Source organism: Camelina sativa, chromosome 13, assembly GCF_030686135.1.
Source record: "Camelina sativa cultivar CO46 ecotype springtype chromosome 13, ASM3068613v1".
Lineage (NCBI taxonomy): Eukaryota > Viridiplantae > Streptophyta > Magnoliopsida > Brassicales > Brassicaceae > Camelina > Camelina sativa.
Genome location: NC_141892.1, coordinates 19771389 through 19790045, shown reverse-complemented (window position 1 = coordinate 19790045; position 18657 = coordinate 19771389). Strand labels below are relative to the sequence as shown.

The 18657-nt window shown below is 37.4% G+C and overlaps 1 non-coding gene and 1 pseudogene across 2 annotated transcripts; one reads left to right on the top strand and one right to left on the bottom strand.

Moving 5' to 3' along the window:
- Positions 1–5400: 5400 nt before the first annotated feature.
- LOC104736950 (UDP-glycosyltransferase 79B8 pseudogene) lies at positions 5401–7181 on the bottom strand (annotated as a pseudogene). The gene has a single exon (XR_015577380.1). The product of XR_015577380.1 is annotated as a UDP-glycosyltransferase 79B8 pseudogene (transcript).
- An 11054-nt stretch (positions 7182–18235) lies between these two features.
- Positions 18236–18341, top strand: LOC147929715 (small nucleolar RNA R71). Its single transcript, XR_015579023.1, has one exon. It is a non-coding gene; the product is annotated as a small nucleolar RNA R71 (small nucleolar RNA).
- The last annotated feature ends 316 nt before the right edge of the window (positions 18342–18657 follow it).

Genomic DNA, 18657 nt, shown 5'->3' with positions numbered 1-18657 from the left:
AGTTTGTTTCTTCTAATTTGCTTTTTCTTGTCATTTGATTTCTTTGTTTTCTCTGCGAACAAAAAGAAAAACAATGTCCTTAGTTTTTGTTCCTACAATTTATTCTTACCTTGTTCAACAATTGAACTGAAGTTTAGAATAACATGATAAGACTTAATAAATAAGAAATTTTCAATCACTTTGAAACTTCGATAATTTGAACTTAGCTTTATTAATTTGAACGTAGAGCTTGGACTTAGGGCTTGGTAATCGTGTCATGGGATTATACATTCAGAATTTTTCTTTTACCATTTTTATCATGGAAAAATGATTGCTAATTATCGCCAAGTATACGTCAACACAACGCCACACATACAAACAATATAAATGTTTTATTAACTACACGAACTATTGTCATTACATACAGACATGCATAAACAAACATGAGTTATGTGTACAACACCATACCATTAATTATGATATCTTCTTTGCTGGAATCAGTTGTTGACCGGTATTGACCGGCATTGACCGATGTTGACCGGCGTTGACCCAAAAATAAAATTCATAAACAACAAAAATTAACAAAATAATTACATAAATTTACTATAAGATTATATCATAAAATTTTACTACAAAATAATATAACAAATACATTGTCCTTTGTAAATTCAAAATTTAGTTTTAAATTTTATACCATATAATATTTATTATATACAAAAGGGAAATGTATATTTGTTATAATACTTTGTAGTAAAATTTTATATAATACAAACTTTTCCTTTTTCTATAACAAATATAATATTGTATATAACAAATGATGAGACATATAATCTTTTCTTAAAATTTTTTGGCTTGAAAAGGTTCATAGACTTTTTATAGATGAGTCTAATTTGTTATTTTTTTTTTTTTTGTCAAAGTATATTGCATCTTGCTATATATTCAAACTTTGATTTACCATTATTTGTTATATAAAAATATTTAATAGCATGCTACATAATAAAATATAATAGGGTATAAAAATGATATGGTATAAAATTAAAAACCAACTTTTGAATTTATAAAATGAACATGTATATTTGTTGTATTATTTTGTAGTACATATTTATTATATAATCTTTTGTTATAGTTATGTAATTTTTTTTTAACTTTTGTTGTTTATAAAAAATAAATAAAACTTTTATTTAATAACAATAGTTCGTGTAGCTAACAAAACATTTATATTCTTTGTATGTGTTGTCATATGTTAGCCTATACTTGGCGTAGCTGGCAATTATTTTTCCTTTTATCACTGACTAACTCTAAATGGCTAGACTAACTTTTAATCTTGTTAATGCTTTAATATATAAAGATATATTATACAGAAGCTTTAAATCATGTTTTCTTTGAGAATAAAATCGTATTTTTAAGTGTGAGATTAAACGTGAGACCTTTTTCTCACAAATTACTAGCTAAGTCTTTAATATGTAAAGATATATTTCTACTTTCCTAAATATTCTTAATCTTAATATTTCTATTATAGTAGTTACCCAAAAAATAATTTATTATACACAGGTCATTTCAGATTCAAAATATATATTTTATTCTTATAAATACCGTATGTTTAATTGTTTTTTCTACTAATAATTTATTATAGACATATCATTTTCAATTTTAAAGATTTCTTTCAATTTTATAGACCTATAATTTAAAATTATAAAGCTATAATATATATATATATATATATATATATATATATATATATATATATATTTAAAATGACCAATCGAAATTAGACAACTCAATATTTAATATTTTTAAATTATGTAAAATCTATATATTAAAATTCTTATAAATAACTGTATGCACAACATCCCACATCGGCTATAAATATTTTAGAAAATGACTGAGAACCATTATAAATAAGACTAATATGATTCAAACTACGAATGAGCAGGAAGCTTGATTTATGAGGCGTCCAAATTTAAAACAAAAAAGTATAAAATATTGTAATTAACAAAAACCTTTATAAGTTCAAAAATTTTATAAATATTTAAACTTTATAGAATGTTTAAAAATATTATAAATACCTCCATAGAAAGCTAAAAATATTATAAATATTTAAACTCTATCAAAAGTTTAAGTATCATTAATATTTTACTCTAAAAATTTTAAGATGTTATAAATATTGAAACTACATCTAAATTTTAAAATATCATAATAATTAAACTCTATAAAAAATAAAAAAGTTTAAGTATTATTAAATATTATATAATTGATTTTTTGATATCTTAAAAATATCTTATTTTATCTCTTTCCATGTTTTACATCTCTTATGAGCTGTAAAACATGTTTTTTTTTGTATGACTTAATAGGTGATTTGATATTGTTTTAGTAATTTTTTTATTTTTGGGTACGAGGAAGAAGGATCACGTTGCGAGACCTTGATTTGATGTTGTTTGAGTTAATTTTTGAGGTTTAAAGAAAAATGATCCACGACAAACACATTTTAAATAGCTATACATGTGTTCATATTACTTTCTCTGCAAGTAATTTACAATTTCGAAGTATTAAAGATTTTGGATTGAGAAGTTTCAATAAACCGAGTAAGGATACGGGTGAAAGAATCAATATTTGTGTGCATGTGGTGACTATGCTGATTGATGAAATTTTATGAGAAAAGAGGCAATGATTTTGGTTTTGAAGTTTGATGGGTTAACAAATTATGTGGTTGTCTAAAAAAAAAGGTTTTGAATGATTATTAAGTGGAGGAAGCTGAAAAGGAAGAGGAAGAAGAAGAGTATAGCAAAGAACCAACCGTAAAAGTAACGATAACAATTATCATTGAAAATGACGAGAAATAATATGAAGAGTAAGAAAATAAAGGAAAAAAAACACAAAGACGTAGATGGTGGCGGTCAATTAAATATGAGAAAATGAGATTAATTCATTATTCTAAAAATATTTTGTTTGTATGGTGGTCAAAAGAAATGGTTTAATATATGCAAGGTGATATGATCACGAGACCATCCAAGACGACCCTTGAGTCTTGCTCAACACGAATGAAGTCAAAGATCAACTCTTCCAGCCAAACTACTATTTGAGATACATTCTTACCTCATCTGGAGCATATCTCGAGGTGGAATCAGTCCAATCATAGTTCAGACGAAGGAGTTATTCATTTTACAACTCAGGTGAACTCATGGCTACGCGACTTAGACCTACGAGCATTCAAGGGAGGATTCCGACCAATCCAGAAGTATTCCAGCTATGAACCAAACTGTTCTGAAATATTGATCCATCATAGAACCACAGAGATTTGGAATCACATTAAGATCTGTTCATATGTGAAAGATATGGATATTTCAAGTCAATGGATCTACCCCAGTACCAGTTTCACGTCTGAGCCAAAGATCGTGTTACACAGATCAACTCTGCCACAATTGCGATAAGAAATCAGTTGGAGGATGTCAATAGATCTATTATGTTTCGAACAAGGCCAAGAACACATGATTTTGCCAACATACTACAAGGTTAGGCCTCATTTGCCAAAGGATGTCATAAGGTCCGATCTAGTTTTACACTCGAAGAGTTTTAGGTCCAATTGGTTTAAGAGCTTCCAAAATTATGTTTGGCAACCAGGAGTTATTTTCTACTAAGCCCAAGATAAATAAATGGTACAACCCATGTTGTTTCTCATCAGCAAATTGGATCAAGGAGCCAAAAAGATAAAAAAATCAAGGAATGTACTTAGTGGGCTTATTCAAGAGCTTATGGCCAAAGAGAGCATAGAAAATTATATTGGGGATGATGTCTATCAAGTCCACCCCACTTTGAGCCTAATTCAAGTCCAAGAAAGCCCAAAATAATCACTTTCTTTTGTGGTCAAAGAAGAGTGACGAAAATAAAGTTCAAAAGTCACCTTGGGAAGGGAAACACCAAGAGTTGAATCTTCATTCAACTATCTATCTTTATTATTTTTAGTTTTAAGAATAATACTTAGCTTGGTTACCAAGTTTACTTATCCTGTATAAACTCATGTAAGAGCAAAGAAATAGAAAAATCCAACTTTTTTATAAAACCTTTTCTTTTTGAGAGTGATTCTCTTCTGTTCTTTGTGAACAAAATCGATTGCTTGGTGTGATTCCAACAATCAAAACCGACTACTTGGTGTGATTCCAATAGTCAAAACCCCGATCTCCTTGGTGCGAGGCTGAGAGATCCGATCTTTTTGGTGTGAGGCTGAAAGATCAAACCGGTATATCAAGAGTCTTTCCGCAACTCTTGTGCGACCATTCATTCCACCATCCTTATTCTTAAGGCATCATCGTCTTTAGGATCTAGGTGTATCTATCTACTAACTCGAAGGTGCCGAATCTTTGGGAGGATCAGATCAAGTGGTATCAGAGCCTCAAGAATCATATCAAGTGGTATCAGAAACTCAAAAATCATATCACAAGGTCACCAACTCGAATGTCCGATCCATCTCGCCTGGTTTATTATTCTTTTGATCAGATTTGATTTTTTAGCACAACTGATTTTTATGTTTTTTAAAAGTTGTGAATAAAAGTTTTTTCTTATTAGTAACTTAAAGTTTTCATAACTCTCATCGATCATATATAATTTTCACCAAAATATATAAAATAAACTCATGCGTAGCATGGGTTCAAAACCTAGTTAAAAACTAAAAAATAGCATTTATGAAATTTAAAATGCAAACATTTTGTGAAAGTAATTGTTTAAATACTTACTTTAAAAATAAAAAAACTCTGGATTTATTATTATTGATTGCAAATTATTACATGTGATTCTACCATGAAAAATTCCTTCCGACCCTATTAGATTCACTACATACATTTTTGCTCTCTAGCTCCATGTTTTTGATGGACACCTCCTTTTCTATGCTCACCTTCAGTTGTATGTAGAATCACGGCGAACGGCGATAATTGCGCATAACTGGAGATCGTCTGTAAATTTGCCTCTATTAATCTGCACAAATAATAAATCGTATTATTTGGGGCTCGAACCCTAGACCTCCTCGTGTAGAAGCATTAATGAGTTAATAAATTGCATTATCTCTGGCTTCCACAATACTTACTTGTTATTTACATGATTTTTTTAGGAAAATATATATATATAACAAAATATTCAATTAATAAACGATTCAAAAGTTTTTAAAATTAATTAAATGTCATTTTCGTTTTCTTTCCACTTTCTCCTTGTTTTTTCAGAATCCGATTAACCAAAAATATTACTCAATCTTTGTGAAAAAAAATTAACTCATCAAATTATTTCTTAAATAAAAACTAAAATATTGGATTTTCAGTATTGTTGTTTTTAGTCAAACGATTTTTTGTCATTAATGTCATTTGTTAGTTCTATTATAATACAACTCATACAGTTGTAAAAAATTAATTAGGCTAGGTAACGACAATTCCTTTCAAATTTATTATAGCTCAAAATTTATTATTCGTAAACCAAAATTTCTAAAATCTAAAAGCGTCTCAACTCTCAACCTTAAAATATGGATATAATATTATTACAAGTCTTCAACATACAGTAAATCAGTAATCACTAATCAGTTCAGTTCCTCTTGTAATGCCTCGACAAAGCTATCCACGTAACCAGTCAATAATCCAGGACTTACAAGAATCTCCTTCAAATTAGCGTGGTTACTCCTCACTAGCTTCCCGAGGTCGCTGTCTTTATCCATCACAGACTTGATCGCATCTCTTAAGCTCTCTTTTGAAAACCATCCTGTTTTTTCCCTCAACACTTCTACAGAGACCTTGAATTCCTCGGTCATCAGTTTTGTGAAGAGAGTTTGATCACTTAAAAATGGAAGCAAAACCATTTGGCAATTACTCATGATACACTCCCATATTGCTCCGGGACCGCAATGGTTCACAAAGCAGCCTACTGATGGATGAGACAATATCAAAGGTTGCTGCACCCATCCTCCCCAAACCACACCATGCCCCTTCATTCGCTCTTCGAACCCTTCTGGTAAACCTTCTTGGACCGTTGATGATCCTTTCGGTGGCTTTACCGCTAAAAGAAAGGGTAAACCTATCAACTCCATCCCTAAGCAGAGTTCTTGAAATTGATCCTTCTCAAGAACGATTTGGCTGCCAAGTGCACAAAACACTACTGAACGTGGTGGGAACCCGCTCAGAAAATGACTCCAGTGTTCTTCTAGTGGTTTACTTGTGTCTGGCTCAGGGAGCATTGGACCAGTCAAGAGAACCTTCTTTTGGTATTGATGCGCTATATAGTCACAGAATTTACCTTCGATTTCTTTGCATGTCCTCAGTGCAATGATATCACATCTCTTAAAACCAGTAGTGATCTGATGATAAAGTCTCTTGTAGAAGATCGACAATTTTGCTAGGGCATGAGCATCGTTTTCACCGAAACGAACCTTCGATGAAGGATAACCCGGCGGGGGAACACCTAATGAACCACCAGGGACATGTGTATGAGCTATCGTTGTTGCAGATACTATGATGTAACTCACACTCTTGATCATAAGCTCTTTAGCCACTTCTGGAATCCAGAGAGCAAAATCGAAAAAGATCAAATCCGGTCTCAAAGCACGAACCGCAGCTTCAACCTGACCGCGAGTGAGATCTAAGGCTTCGGACAATAAATTATCCTCTGAGATTGAGATATCCGAGGTTGTCTCGGCACCAGGAGGGAGGCCATTGACATGAGGGACTGTGAGAGGGTGAAAGACAATACTATCTGGGAACAGGTTGTGATGTTCCACCTGCTTTTGAGCTTTCTTAGGTAGCAAGAATGTAACTCGGTGACCTTTCTCAGCTAGTTTGTTTGCAAGATGTAAAAAGGGAATCATATGACCAAAAGCAAACCAGGGGAACATAAAAGCATGGAATTTCGAATCCATTTCGTTTCCTCAAATTGTAAAAAGAAACAAAACAAAACAACTAAACAAAGTATTCAAGAATTCAATAAGAAGTATATGCTTTTTTTTTTTCTTCGTCTCTTGCTTTGATTGTTGTATTACAGAAGCACATGTTTTGAAGAAAAACAATTGGTTAATTAAGAAGAACACTACAAAAACCAAGTCACAAGATCACTACTCGAGAAGAGAGCCAACAATTCACTACAAAAATAAACAAGTCACAAGAGAGAAGAAAGAAGAACAGGTGTCAAAAGAAAAGAATAGCTAATTAAGGACACAACAAAAAACATGTTACAAGACAAAGACAGCGAAGAAGAACGTTACAAAAATCTATCACAATAATTAAGAATTACTTCTTTGTTTTTCTTTTCTTTGGCCAGTTGCTTTGTTTTTTTCTTCATTGAAATAGGACAGATTAGGTGAAATAGGACAAGATTAGATAAATGAGTAAATGACGATGTCCTTATCCATAAAGTAACTTTCTTCTGTTTTATTCTGGTTTGTACGATGTTTATCGTTTTTTTTAAAAATTCGAAAATACATATTAAAAATGACAATAGAACATAAACGTCCATATATGTCCCATGATTGTAGCTATCCATGTTCTTTTTTTTCAAAGTATTTAATTCTTGTGTGTGTTGTTTTTTTCAATCATCTATACTAGTTGTTTCTCTAATGTTTCTATAAACTTATTGACATAACAATTCATAATTACTAGTCCGAATACAACATTAAGTGGCTTAGTACTCTCTTTCTCGTTTAGAGTCTTGGCTTAAGAAAGTGCAAGGCTTTGGCTGAGATATTTTTTCCTTCTCTTATTAGTAGTCTATAGCTGTAAACATGAGAGCTCAAACCGGCAGTATTTTGGCGAAAGGCCTGCAAGATACAAAGCCCAAACCAAATAGAGAAGCTTGTAAACAAGAGTCCAAGCCCATGTTTGTGCAACGGCTATATACACCTGCAAACAAGAACTGAACGTTAGCACAACAACCTGGAACATGTACGGAAGTGACGACAAAGAACAGATTCACATCGCTTGAATCATGCGACAATGATCAAGCCACGTCACAGTTAATATGATAGCTAGTAACTCTATAGATGGTTCTAGACTTGGAGCCGGTTAGAGAATTTTAGACGCCTTATGCCAAAAAAAATTTAAATACCATTTTTACTATTGTATATAAAATCACAAAAATAGAAATATAAAAGATTATTTTCATAATTTAGATTTTAACTCCATAAACCTAAATATGTTCCTTTTGATTACTCCATTTTTCATTTTTCTTTCTTTTTATGTTTATTTAAAATTTTATATGAAAATAAATATTATATTGCCTAATCACTCATTATTGTTTTAAAACTTTTCCAATATAATTTTTTTTACTTATTAGAGTTATAAATTTGTTTTTTTAAATTAAATTTTACTTTAAAACTCATTAACAACTAGTTTAGTTAACATTAATCTAATGTTCATTCACCAACATATAGAGAAATAGGGTAAAGAGACCTCTGGCTGACTATCTTTTGGTTTATTCTTGTGTGGGTTCAATTGAGAAATCTACCAATTAATCATTTCATCATTTCACTGTAACGTTGATTATATTCTTGAGCTGGTGCATTTCTGAACCAACTTTATTTTTGTTCTTTATACTCGAGAATGGAGAGAAGCAATGAATCATTATAGCCTTTTGTTGATATAATCAAGGGTTGTGGTTTTTGGATTGTTTTGTCGTCGTTGAGTGAGAAAAGAGAGAAACAGGAGAGAACTTGGGTTTTTGAGATATTTTGGGTTTGTTCTTGGTGTTTTTGGAGAGATCTTTGATTATAGAAGGGAGACCTGTTGCTGGGAACAAAGGAGAAGCATATGGAGGCGTTGTTTCCACCGTTTCTCAACCAAATCTTCCTGCAAAAGAGGTGAGTGCTTGACTATGGCTGATCTAAGCCTGAGATCTCTGTTGATATGGTTGTTCTTTGTTTTTTGTGGTGTTCTGCTTGTGTGGTTTGGTTGTTTTCGTGTTCCCATAGGTTCTTGAGGAGTTTGGAAGAGTTTGGGACGGTTTGGAAGCGGTTTGGAACGGAGGATCGCCGTTCGACTTCGTGCAGATCGTGTCTGCGAAGGCGGTGTCGATCGACACGAGTTAAGTGTCGGTCGACACCAAGTTTTGTTGAGTATCGGTCGACACTGACCTAGTGAACACTAGTGATGTGTTAGCGTCGGTCGATACCGACATAGTGTCGGTCGACACCAAACTTAACCGAGTCTTGTTTTTCCTGTTTGATGTGTTGTTTGTGTTTGGTTTGTTGGCTTTAATAATAGAATCTCAGCTGCTTGTGTGTATAGCCCAGTAGATGAGAGGATGACCTCACTAAGTGTTTATGACAATACTCATGCATCTCAATTTGTGTTTGTAAAGCAGGTAAAGGCAAAGTGTGATCATGGAATCAAGGAGATGAGGAGGAGGATGTTCTAGAGGCTTGATTGATTGTGGTCTAGCTTATCTAAGGTTGCTAGATTTAGTTGATAGAACATTACAGGATGTTGGAATTGTTATTTGATTGTTTTGGTTATTGGATTGCTTCACTGTGAATTTTATTTGGTTATTGGAATTGTTTTGAATATGCGCTGCTGATGTTTGTTATTAGGTTGGTAATGGATATGGGACCACTAGAGATTTATTATCATTATTAAAAAAAAATGGGAAGGGTTGTTTCATTTTGGTATCAGAGCCCTTACGGTTCTAGGTCTAAGGTTCACTGGTGTTTTTGGTGTTGATGTTTGGATTTCATGCTTGAGTTGATTATGTGATATGGTCAATTGTGCGTGGCATGAGGTCCTAGAACATCCTCTTCGAGCCTACCTTGTGATTCCACGGTAAGTTGTGTTTCTCGTGTAGTAGAATCTTTTGTCTTTGCTTAGTCTTTTTTTCATGGTGATACAAATGGCTAGAGGTGAGGGATCTGCTGGTCGCGGGCGAGGTTGTAGTCGTGGTCGCGGGCGTGGCCGTGGACGGGGACAGGTTCCCGATGTCAGCGAGATTGTGACCCAGAGCATGGCCAGTGAGGAGGTGGAAGAGTCACAGGTTTGTTCTAGTGTCTCTGGAGACCAGGCTGGTTTGGGTGGTGGCATGGCAAATGGTCCCGGTGTTGCCCTGGGAGTTGGGGTTGCAGAAGAGGGTGCTCCAGGTAGAGAGGATGTTCTAATGGCCTTGCTAGCTTAGGTTTTTGCGCGGCTTCCAGCAGTAGTGCCGCCAGTGGATGGTGGGCAGGTTCCAGTGGTGCCGCCAGTGGTTGGTGGGCAGGTGTGCAGCCGGGGGCCGGGGTAGTGGATGCACAGTATGTGCAGATGTCGGTACAGTTGCGGTAGGTGGGTGCGGGGTCCTTTGCAGGAAGCACGGATCTGAGTGCAGCGGATGAGTGGACAGAGCGGATGGAGGAAATTTTCCAGTCGCTTTGGTGTGTTGACCAGTATAGGGTGGACTTGGCAGTGCATTATCTGTCAGGAGATGCACGTGTGTGGTGGAGGTTGGTGGCAGTACGGAGGGTGCAGGGTGGTATGACTTGGAGAGATTTTGTGGGGGAGTATAACTCCAAGTATTTTCCTCAGGAGGCACTTGATCACATGGAGGGGAGCTTCTTAGGGTTGACCCAAGGGAACCGTATAGTGCGGGAGCTGGATGTAGAGTTTAGTCGGCTTGTGGTGTATGCAGGTCGGGCTTTGGAGCCAGAATTGGCTCAGGTGCGGAGGTTCTTGTTGGCTCTGCTGGATGATCTAAGATTGCTGCTCGGATAAAAGATGACCTGAGGTCACAGGTAGTGGTGGTCAATCCTCCGGCGCAGCCAAAGCGGACCCAATCGCATTTTTTTCCTAGCAAGGGCGGCAAGTCTACGCAAGGGCAGAAGCGGAAGTTTAATGCGATGCAGAGATCGGGGTCCGGTAGTGCGGGATGTTTTGGGTCTGGTAGCATGGACCACAAGGTGGCCAACTGTCCGCAGGGGTTGAGCAGCGGGCGGTGAAGGAGCAGCGGGCATATACCCGACTGTGTTACCACTGCAGAGTGACGGGGCATATCAAACCTCGTTGTCCCAAGTTACAGCAGATGGCAGTAGCAGCAGTACAGGCTGGAGGACAGCCAGTAGTGCAGCTGGGTGTGCAGCCGGTGGGGTTGATCGAGCCGATGCCGCGGGTGTACTCGACTGTGGAAGCCGGTGGCACCAGTGCAGGAGCGATCACATGTATAACTTCTGAGACTCGAACTTGGTCATTTCAATAGTTCAGATTTTATGCTTGTTGTTTTGTTATAGAATGTTAGGTTCTCAACACATGAGGTTTGTGTAGGGACCTTGTTGGTGGGCGGGTTTACGTCCCATGTTTTGTTTGATTCTGGAGCTACCCATAGCTTCATTACTCCAGAGTGCGCAGAGGGTGCAGAGATCAAAGGGGCTCCCGGGGAGCGAGCACGGGTTGTCAGAGTTGCGGGGAGGGCAAGTTCTTGAAAGTTCTTCGTCGCGTGAAGGATGTGGATATTCAGATTGTAGGGGAGTCGAGGCTTGCGGATTTGATTATCAGTTCTGTGGAGTTGTATGATGTCATCTTGGGGATGGATTTTTTGCATCGTCACAAGGTACATCTGAACTGTTACAGGGGTAGAACGGTCTTTAAGCGTCCAAAGGGGAAGTTGGTCTTCGAGGGGGTGAGGCCGACTTTGGGGAGTCTTGTGATCTCGGCCGTGCAGGCTGGGAAGATGCTTGAGAAGGGAGGTGAGGCCTACTTGGTTACAATTTCGATGTCGGAGTCAGTGGGGCAGTCTTCTGTCGGAGGTATTCGGGTTGTGGAGGAGTTTGAGGATGTGTTTCACTCGTTGCAAGGGTTACCACAATCTGGGAGGCAATGTCGTATACCATTATGCTGGACTCAGGTGGGGAGAGGAACATGTTTGGTGCAGACTTTGTTCAGGAGACGTTGGAGAAGATCCGGGTTCTGAAGCTGAACATGAAGGAGGCTCAGGATCGGCAGAGGAGTTATGCTTATAAGAGGAGGAAGGATCTTGAGTTTCAGGTGGGTGACAGAGTGAACCTCAAGATGGCCATGTTGCGGGGTCCGAACAGGTCATTGACAGAGACTAAGTTGAGTCCGAGGTATATGGGTCCGCTCAGAGTAGTAAAGCGGGTGGGACCAGTGGTATAACGGCTGGAGTTACGTAAGGTTATGCGTGCGTTCTACAAGGTATTTCATGTGTCGATGCTGAGGAAGTGTCTTCATGAGGGTGATCGGTTGTTGGCTAAGATTCCCGAGGATCTTCAGCCCAACATGACCTTGGAGGCGAAACCGTTGAGGGTGCTTGAGAGGAGAGTCAAGGAACTTCGGAAGAAGAAGATTCCTTTGATGAGAGTCTTGTGGGACTGTGATGGAGTAGATGAGCAGACTTGGGAGCCAGAGGCGAGGATGAAGGCAAGGTTTAAGAAGTGGTTTGAGAGGCGAGCCTGTTTAGCCGGGTCTCAATGATAGTCCGTGGTTGGAGCGGGTATGGAGTATTCCAGCCCATCTCTCTTGATACTTGGTCGCTTAGGGGTGGTTGAGGTGGTGCTCAGGATGCGGGTTGATGGCTTGGATTGTTGTATCTTATTTTTCTTTTGTATTTTCGTTAAGGTTGTAACGATTATGACATTTTGAGATTAATAAGATGAGTATTTTTCTTTATGTTTGACTGTTGTTGTCGAGGGTTGCGACCCAAAAGCAGGGGGAGTGTGTGTGAGTGACTTCCTGGATGTCGTAGCTTATGGCGGTTGGCCTGATAGAGAGCCGACATGATTCGTTTGTTGCGACCACGGACGTGGGAAGTACTGAGTTGTGAGCAAATAACGTCTTAGATGTGAGTATATTGGCTAGAGAAAGACCTTGGGGTTCAGTCGGAGGTGTACGGACTGTTGCGACAGCTGCACGGGAACCTTGGCTGACGGTGTTCAGTCCGGTCGAAGGACGTGCGGGCCGTGTTGACGGTGGTACGGAGGTCCTTGGCGGATGGACGGTGCTGTAGGATTCAAGGACGAATCCTTGTTGGCGGGGGAGAATTGTAACATCCGCGAACCAAATAGTGCAATTTGGGGATGGGTGTCGATCGACACCAGGGGTGTGTTGAAACATAGATTTTTCTATCTTAACCTATGAATGAATGGATGATGAACAAACAAACAAAATTAGGCTAAGATGCTTAAATGGGGTGCAAGGTGTTTCAATACCCTTATGATGTTGAAGCATAAAGGATGTCAACCCATAAAGAGTGTAACATGTAATCAGTCAAGATGTGACCAATGCATTCAAGTTAAGCCAAATATCAAGTTAATTTGTTTTTAACAACCTAATGACAGAATTGTAAATGTAGAAGATTAAAGCAACTTAAGGCGATATTAATGCATAATTAAACTATAAAACAAGTGCAATAAACAAGACTAAGCAGAATTAACTAATAAACAGAATTAACTAATACGCAAATGTAAACAAGAGCAAACTAGAACAGAACAATGCATAAACAAGAAAGTAAACTGGAGCTCGACCTAGCACTCGGTCGAGTGCATGGTCGAGTGGGGGGGTCGCGTGGACTTCCGGATGAAGAACAGAGACAGAACAACAATCAAAACAGAGCAGGTTGAAAGTACATCAAACAGAAATCGGATGACAATAATCAAATAGAGAAATCAATAAACACAGAAGGTCCTAGGGATGGATTCATGGGCTGGACTTGAGCTATACTAATCTAAACTAATCAACAAACCTCAATTAACAGTGAGCTATCTCTAGACAATGATCCTCTAATACTTGTTAATTCATACTCATGACAATAACAATCAAGCTTAGATACTCTAGACCTAGTTCTCACTAGCTATTGCATATAAAAGCAGGCATAAAGATCCAGATCATCACATGTGAAAAACCACCCTATACAACCAATCTCTTGGGATGGACACAATAATCTCTAGCATTAGTATTATCCAGAAACTTAAACATTGGTATGATGCTAAGCAACCTAGGATATGTTCTTACCCTCTCAGATATAAGAACAACATAGAACATGCCTAATCTAGAAGAGAAATTTAAACAATCAAGATTGATCAGTCTAAACTACCATAACACTCATCCAACCTAATCTATCCCTAAGATCCTAACACACTACTTAGATGAACAAAACATGATGAACAAAATCATAAACCCAGAAATCAATGAAACTTGCGTGATTAGAAAGATAAGATGAAGATCTACAACTTTGTTCAAAGAAATAAACTTAGATTCTCAATACCCAGAAAGTTACAGAAGCAACAAAGTATGAAAATCTAAGGAAAAAGCTTAAAAGTGGCTGATGATGTAAACACAAAAGCTAAACTCCCAAAAGGGTAAAAACTTGGTTTTTGTGATATTTTTCCTCTGTAAAAGTGACTTCTTTGCGGCCATAGAGTACAATAAGTTTATATAGTAAGGAAGGGAAGCCCTAAAATGGCTAGAAGACAAAATAGGAAGGCGGATCGGTCAACTCGACCATGTGCTCGGTCGAGTGAACTCATCTTCTACTTCTTCCAACAGTCGAGTCCCTCTCAGCACACGGTCGAGGGACTTCGGGTGTGGTGATATCTATTCAGTAAAACAGCGATAACTCTTGCAATACACATTGGGTTGACCTCAGACCACCGGCATTGGAAAGGTAGCTCGATTTTCTACAACTTTTAAGAAGGATTCTGAAGCTGAATCTCAACGAAAAATCTTCATTAGAATTAATCTTTGAGGAGCTCGTTATGAATCCAACAGAGTACTCGACCTTGTGTCTGGTCGAGTGGCATGGTGGAGTGCTTTCTTTTACGATCTTGATGCTTCTAGTCCTCTTGTTTAGCTTCATAAATAGCCCCAAGTCCTTCCTTAGACTTTTAAAGCTCCATAACACCTAATAATACTCCAAATGCACAAATGTATGCAATGCATGCTTCTAAATATTCTAAGTGCAAATTTGGACCGAAATGGCTATAAAACCTAAAGAATTACTACTAAACAATGCAAAAGAGAAGGCTAAACTATGCTTAAACATAGTAAAATATATGTACATCAACTCCCCCAAACTTAGTCTTTGCTTGAAACAAACAAGACATAAGAAGGAGGACAGGTTTGAAGGTGGGATCTCATAACCTTAAACATGTTTGTAAACTAGCTAGAATCAATGTCCAAGTTACTAGTACTATGATGCAAGGTGAATGAGCTATACTTAAAGATTTTAGACAAGCCTTTCACAACCTTAACTGATTCAAGCCTTAGGCTTCCACATGTATTCAAATCAGTCATTTCCTTTAACATTCATTAAGCAAGAACATGAATCAGATTATGCAATGTTTAAACTCATTTGGCTTGGTAATAAGGGTTTAGAGACAAAAAATTGTCTTTCTTTTGAGTGGGGCTTATCAAACACAAGGGTTCTCTCACAAAAAGTGGATTGAGCTATAAAAGAAGGTTAAAGGTAAGATCATTTAGACTCATACAAGAACAGAACCTTGTCTACCCAAAGGTACCCAAAGTGTTTGTTCCTAACATTCTAATCCCATAATGTCCTAATTCTACCCTTTAACTTCATCTTTTCTCTTTTGCCTTTTTTCCCTTTTGTTTTTCAGTTCTAGGAGAGGTTTTTTACTGATTTCTCAAGTGGAATGGGGGTTTCTTTCTTAAATTCTAAGGTTCTCTTTCTTACTTGTTTCCCATTCTTTCACTTAGAGTATAAAATTTGCTTTAAAACACTTCTCTCCTAAAGACTTTACCCTTTTTTTTTTATCTTTTCTCTCTTTTCTTTTCTGTTTTTAAACATACCAAGTCCCAACCCAGAATTTAAACCTCCTAGTCCTATCTAGTTTGAAAAATGCAAACTAGAACTACACAAGGTTTTATTCTTGTCAGTTCAAACCTAACACTTTCTACCAAGCTCAATCCTAAAAATAGGCCTCACACACACAATATATAACATGGCTTGAAAGAAAGGTTGGTTGAGGGTAGGGAAAACTGATTCAATAATGAAATCAGCTACTTGGATCAACAAGAGTGGTAAAAATGGGAAAGATGATCCAAATATGTATAGAGTATCCATAAGTTTAACGCAATGCACAAACTGATAATTAAATATCAATATTAAGTTCTTACAGATAGGAAATGACTTTAAATCACAGCATGCTTCAGTTTAGACATAATGCAATGTAGGAATTCTAGACTTGGTTCAATCTTATGTTTATAACCACTCAACTAGCATCAAAGTACTATTAACTTGGGCATTGATCCTAGTTTAGTGAATTTGAACAAGTTAACAAAGCTAAACTCATCATTGATCCCTAATGCAAATAATGAAGCATTCCTATATGAAACATGCTAACAAGATTCTAATATGCAATGCAAACTACATGAACACTCTATTTTTTTTTAATGATTTTTGTGAAAAAATTTCAATTTTTTAGGTTGTTTCTGTGCCTTAAATGAAACGCAAGTACTAACATGACAATGCTAAAAATTTGAAATAAGAAAATAGAAAACAATGTCAAATGTCATCTCAAACCCTCCCCCAAACTTAAATTGCATAGTCCCTTCTGTAAGAAAAATTTGGAAAAGGATTAAAGAATCAACAAAAAAAAAAAAAAATGCAATGGTATAGACAAAGATAGAGTTGGAGTATTACTTGGGATGGGCTGAGGGTGGGATTCATTTCTTTGAATATCACTAAGTGCTCAAACTCCCTTCCTATTACCTGACCAACCATAGCACTAAAGAAAACAAGGTCAAAATAACAAGAAACTTAAACCAATATGTACAAGGATACCTTTGGGACTTCCTCCCAAGTGAGCTTGTTTAAAGTCTCTAAGCTTGACTTTGCATACTTCTTATGCTTTGGAAGGGTCATAGAGAGGTGATGAAGTCCCCTCTGTTCTTAAAGATTTCATTGCTCCTCTTATTCCTGGGTTAATGCTAAAAGAGCTGTGTCTGCTAATAATACTCAGACCTTCCCTTGCTTTCTTTGGAGAGGAACTTCTGACTTTACCATGAAGCTTCTTGATTTACCCCCTTATCTCCTCATCCTTAGTTTTTAACTCCCTCACTGAATCATGTAGGATGTTGACAGTTTGAAGCTCAGACAGACCATCAGAGGAAAGATTTATTGGCGCTTGTTGTTGGTGAAGCTTGGGGATGAACTCTGGGCATTTTGGGTGACTTTGTACCACTCGGTCGAGTAACTTAAGGTGCTCGGTCGAGTGGTAGTTCGAGTGGTAGGTCGAGTGGAAGGCCGAGTGAACTAAAATCTTTGTTTCTACCCCATTCACACCCTCAAAGATTTCAGACTCAGTTTCATGATCTTTCCCATCAATAGTTGGCTTCTTCTGCTCAAGCTCTTTAACTTGTGACTTATCCTTCATTTCAGAATCTTCTAACAAAGGTTCATGACTCAAGACCATCATTGCTTGCTGATCAACAGAAACCTTGTACCTTTTCAGCATTTGCTCTTTAAACCGTCCTGGAAATGGCAAAGGTGGCTGAAAGGGAGGAGGAATGAACTGAACCGGCTTGCTAGATTCTTGAGCAATGACTCGATCAGGCACTCGACCGTGTGCGTGGTCGAGTGTATGGTTGAATGGTGTCTCAAGCTCAGTTCTCTTCTCATTCTGCACATCTGGTTGAAGAAAATCCTCCCCAACTTGGTTGTCACTGTCCTTAGTGAGCATTGAAGGTAGTTCTTTCAGAGAGATAGCTTGGGCAGTGGAAAACTTCTTTAGATTGTCAGTTGTTGTCCCATTGAGTTGTCTAGAATAAGAAGATTCACTCTTGCTCTCTAGGAGAAGCATTCTGCAAGTTAAGGCTTCAATCCTGGTATTAAGGTCACTATATGTGCAGTGCATCTTGTTATGCATGTCTGTGAGCTTCTTACTTGTTTCCATAGCTCCACTATCTTGACCTTGTAGGAATTTCTGAAGCATACTCTTCATCTCATGATCTTGAGCAGGAGCTTCTTGGGGTTGTTGTGGAGGATATACTTTAACCATAAACTTCTCAGCTTCACAAACATCATGTACTTGCTTTTGCTGGGTTAGAAGGATCTTATCTAGCTTCTCAAGCTTCTCATTCAAGGCTTTCAATTATTTTCTATACCCTTCCTCAGAATCAACACCTCCCATTAAGCTTCTATCATATTCTTCACTGTAATTGCCATTGGACTGAGCAAAGTTCTTACTAAGTCCCAACCTTCATCTACATCTTTATTCATGAAGCTTCCATTGGAGGATGTGTCCAGGAGCATCTTGATCTTGGGAAGAACACTTCTATACAAAGTACACAACAAATATTCATTACTGAATCCATGGTGTGGGCATTGTCTCTGGTACCCTTTGAACCGCTCCCATGCTTCACTGAAAGATTCACCATTCTGTTGGAGAAAACCTGAAATTTCATTCCTCAAATGTGCAGTCTTCGAATTAGTGAAGTATTTTGCAAGGAAGACATTCTTACAATCAACCCAAGAGGTGATTCTTCCAGGAGGTAGAGTCTTCTCCCACTGATGGGCTTTATCTCCTAGAGAGAAAGGAAACAATCTCAGCTTCAAGGCATCCTCACTAACTCCATTTATATTGGTGAGGCTACAGATCCTATCAAACTCATCAAGATGTGCAAGGGGGTCTTCAGTAGGCAGGCCATGAAATCTACTTCTCTGAACCATTGAGATTAGCCTAGTCTTGATTTTGAAGGTTGTGTTGTGGATAGGAGGAGGCACTATCCC